Source organism: Bubalus bubalis, chromosome 2 (genome assembly GCF_019923935.1).
Source record: "Bubalus bubalis isolate 160015118507 breed Murrah chromosome 2, NDDB_SH_1, whole genome shotgun sequence".
NCBI lineage: Eukaryota > Metazoa > Chordata > Mammalia > Artiodactyla > Bovidae > Bubalus > Bubalus bubalis.
Genome location: NC_059158.1, coordinates 102,584,673 through 102,589,549, shown reverse-complemented (window position 1 = coordinate 102,589,549; position 4,877 = coordinate 102,584,673).

Sequence of the window (4,877 nt, the reverse complement as noted above, 5' to 3'; positions counted from 1 at the left end):
ATTTCACAGTGTATTCCCCTTAAAGGGAGAGTCTACAAATGGCAATAGGCAAGGCACTTATCTGTAGATAAGCATCAAAGACAGAATGGGAGTAAATGATGCACTTCATGGAGTTGCACTACTTCTTTAGTAAAATTTATGGCACTAAAAAAGAAAGCAAGCAGAAAGAAAAATAATTTGGTAAATGGACTCAAGTGGCCTGAAAGAGTTAATGTGCTTCTTCCCACTAGAAATAGTGAGCCATTTATATGTAGGCAATCCCTTCTCCTGAGTTACATCAATGCTGCAAGACATTTTGAAATGGATCTTCATAGGCTCCAGGGATAGAGAAAGAGGATTTTTTTCTTCATTGTCAGTAGTAACTACAAAATTAGTTTGCCATTTTTTTTCTTGTTTATCTTTTGTTCCCCCTTGCAGCATCGCCCTTAGGAAATTGTTTGAAAGACTTGCTTTCTTACATTTGGAATTATTGTTATTGGGAAATTACTTCCTTGGTTGTCTTAGTTCATCTACACACATCTTGAAAAATTGGCAAATTTTTTCTCTTAATAAATAAAGAACAGCAAAAAAAAGAGCTAATCTGTCCTTCAAACATTTTAATAGTTTTCAGTGAGTTAGCGTCTCTCTTTTTATGACCTACTGTCAATTCAGTTCTCATTATTTAGTATCTGTCTCTGGATTATGGGCTTCCCTGGTGGCTCAGAGGGTAAAGCGTCTGCCTGCAATGTGGGAGACCTGGGTTAGATCCCTGGGTCGGGAAGATCCCCTGGAGAAGGAAATGGCAACCCACTCCAGTATCATTTTGCTTAGGTTGTTCTCTTTACAATTATTTCAGTTATCTCTTTTGGTTCAATTTAAATGAATATTAAATGCATCAGAATTTTTTTTTAATTATAATTTTCTCCCACAAATTCATCATGCATTAAAAGATTCCGATAAATATGCTTTTGCATTTTTTGCATTCTTGCCAGAATATCTTTTCCCAGGATAACCTCTCTTGCACGCCTCTATTTTCACAATATGTACATATCTAAATGTTTCAATAGTAAATATTTCTCAAACATTAAGCATTCATTCACTTGCTTTTCAAATTCTAGAGTATGATTTCACAAATCATTTTCTTTAGCTGAGTGCAAACATGAGATGTACCTATTTTTCCTGAACAACTTTCAACCCTGCAAACAAAATGTTATATAGGAAAAAACAAACAAACAAAAAACACAGTTCCTACTCTATTTTCTCTTCATGCCCTGGAGGTGTATTTCAGCATTTACAATATACCTGACTATCCTTATCTTCCTGAATGTCTATCCAAAGAGTATCTGCTGTGTCAGCAAAACACTCAGAGCTTTTCGTTTCACTGGCTATGGTATCTGTGCAATATTGAAGCCTCCCCCCACCTTATTTGGTTTCTAGTTTCAGTAAACCTTATCCTAGCATTTTAAATCTTCAGTCATTTCCCTGACTCAACCATATCATTACTATTTCAATAATATCACGCTTGTCCCTGATACTCATATGCATACTTATCATCGATAAGGCTTTGATGTAATAAATCCTCGATATAGTATCGTGCTTATCCGTGCTATGAGATATAATCAAAAATGAAAGCAGAAACTTAAGATACAGAGTAAAATATATTACTTGCCAATTTTCCACAGTAACTTTTCATCATTACTTCAAAATTACTTTTTAATGCAAAGAGTAGTTTCAATCACATTGAGGCCCACATGATTCAGATACTATCATAATCACAATTAGATTACATTACTGCAATCAGGAATAGAGATCATTAAGAGAAAGAATATAAATTGCTTTAGTTTTACAAGTACTGAGCTAGCAAAATTATAATTAATCTCCATTTATAATCTTTTCTTTCATAGAACTGCAAAGCATGCTACTTTTTTTAGGCCATCAATACAAATTAGAACTAAGTAATAAAGCCCTAACTAGTGCTACTGTGCTGCTCACGAGTGAAGAAACTTTCACATTATGTATAGAAGGCTTTTATACAAACAGTGCCCTTAGAATAGATTGTCTCAATGCAATAAGCCCAACTATTACAAGGTGCTATTTAAAAACCAGAATGCTGCAGAAGCTTTCTCTCTTTTCAGAGTAATCAGTTTTTTGCATTTCATTTCTTAAATGAGATGGCGCTACTCATGTGAGATGAAGAAATAATGACTTAGTAGTCACAGTGAATGCATCATTCTGTACATCCGAAGTTTTTAAAATATAGTTAAGAAGTATGAGAAATAATAAATGAGAAAACAAAAAAATTCAAGATAGAAATACCTTCAAAATATCAATACAACCAATTCTAATTATATATTAAGTATTTCACATTTTTTTTCAATGAATTATGCTGTGTGTGTGTGTGTGTGCACATGCACGATCCATCATTCAGTTGTGTCCAACTATTTGCGACCACATGGACTGTGGCCTGTACCCTGTCCATTAGATTTTTCAGGCAAAAATACTGGAGTGGGTTGCCATGACCTTCTTCAATAAATGTAGATGATCTAATTTTATACAGGCTTACAGACTTTTCCAATTCTGAAATCAAAACAGTTATAAAACAGCAGACAATTTAGAGGAACTTACCTGATGGCAAGTGGAGCCCACCTGAAGCCGACTGAGCATGAACTTATTTGGTTTCAAAATCTGACCTGAACTGAAAGGAAATTACTCATTGTCTTTATGTTAGTTTGTTATTCTTACAAGATACTGCTCCAGATCCCACTGGAGTATTAAATAACATATGGTATATATAGGTATCAAATTACTGTTTATGAATGGGAAGAATTGTTTTCCAAAAGACATCTTGTACCAAGGGTTTTAGATAAGGAATGATGGACTCAGCAGCTGCTTAGAGGTGACTGATCACAAGAGTCAGAACTGTTAGTTGTCTCCTGTGCCTTTTGCGTCCCTATGCCTGGTACCCTTCCTTTCATACATTCTAGCTTTCAGCTTCCCTAAGTCAGACAGAGCTTTCACTATCATGCTGTAAATGGGTAGCAGCTTTGCCATGGTTCTGATCCATTCAGCCCCTGAGGGAGATGGATAGGGATGTGGGGACCTGTAGCCCTGACAGGGCACTACCAGCTTCAAATCTACACAACCGGTTGGTCAAGTAGCCAGTGTTTCAGTAAATTGCGTGTTATTATTGATTTCCGTGTGTGCCATGCACATAGAGCATTACTTCCAGGATATCAAAGTTTCAGAGATCAGACTGTGGATGGTTTATTGGAAATGCTGAGTCATTCTAATGTAGATTGAAATGTACTTCTAAGACTGATCCTCTAAAGACATGGCATATTTAAGCACAGAGAAGGAAAATAGGTCAAATATTCTATTTATTTGTAGCAAACCCTCTATTAATGGTGCAAAAAATATGACAGCATAGGTTTTAAGAGTCATAAATTACAAAACACCTTGATAGTTGATAAACCTCTGAAATTCTAGAAATTTGTAAGATCCTTTGCAAAAACAAAAATGAGGAAAAATAATTATAAGAGAAATATTTAACTGCTGCATTTTAACTATAAAAACAGAATAAAAAGTTTTATTCATAGATACTTTTTATTTAAGTTGTTAAAAGGATATATTAGATGGTTCTACATGAATCAAATTTAATTAAACAATGTGCACACTGCTGCCCAAATTGTATTTTACTCTATATGTGGAATAGCAATAATTTAAAAGAACAAAATGATAACTATAAGCAATATAATTAGTTTTTAGGGCTAATAAACTCATGCTTTTCAGTTATAATAGTCTACAGCTCTTTGGTAGGAACTTTTAGGAAAATTGAAAAGCTTTGAAGAAATGTTCTTTGTCATGAGACACAGTATTAGAGTTTGATTCAGAAAAAATGTCAAGAGTGAAAAAGAAGGGTAAGGAGCAAATTCAAGTTCACCTTATCAATAATGACTAGAGAAAGTATAAGTATTTTTAAGATACCCTGTGAATGAGATAAGTATCAAATGAATCATTTCATTTATAAGGAATAAATTATCTGTTTTATCTACTACAAATTTAAACAATTATATCCACAGTTTATTTACCCTTCCATTATAATTAATTAATATATCTGAATAAGATTCCAATAGAATACTGATGTGAAAAAAACATTGTGTTTGACGTTAAAGAGACACAAAATAAATATTAAAATCCTTCCAAAAATACTATAAAGAGGAGGAAAATGCTATCATAGTTAAAAGGAGGGGATTTGTTCCTAATTAAATTCATTAAAGAATATTCTATGCATGTGTATGTATAATGGCCTCCAAAATCTAAAATTTTAGACAAATATTTAATTTTCTCTAATGCTTAGTTTCAATCTGTGTTTATATTCATATAGGATACATTCTAACTAAGCCAGTTTTCTTGCCAAGTGTGCTTGAAGAAAAAGCATTAAGACTAACTTTGTTAGACAATGAGAAGTATTTGTCTTAGGGAACATTGTTTGGAGAAAATTCATTTTTTAATATTACTTGAATGAATTAAATGGTAAGTGATTGAAGAAAGAGTAGCAAAGTTTCAGAGTAGAGACAAGAAAAATAAAGACCTGAAGTGAGAAACAAAAGGAAGGAACAGGACATCAATATTTTGAAGAAAGTACCCACACAGCCCGGGGATAGGAAGACGGGCAAGTTGAAAAAGAGTAACAAAATCTTCTATTGTCTTGCATCTATGAAGAGTTAGAAATATAGTCCCATTAAGGGATCAGTGAAATGGTCATTTTCCTTGAAATATAGGTGAGTAAAAGTGTTTTACTCTTTCTCCACTTTTTTAAGCTTTTCCTTTTCTTGCTATAACACAAAATAAAACAAGGGAAAGAATGAAAAAAGATGCCAATAACCAAACCAAAATTT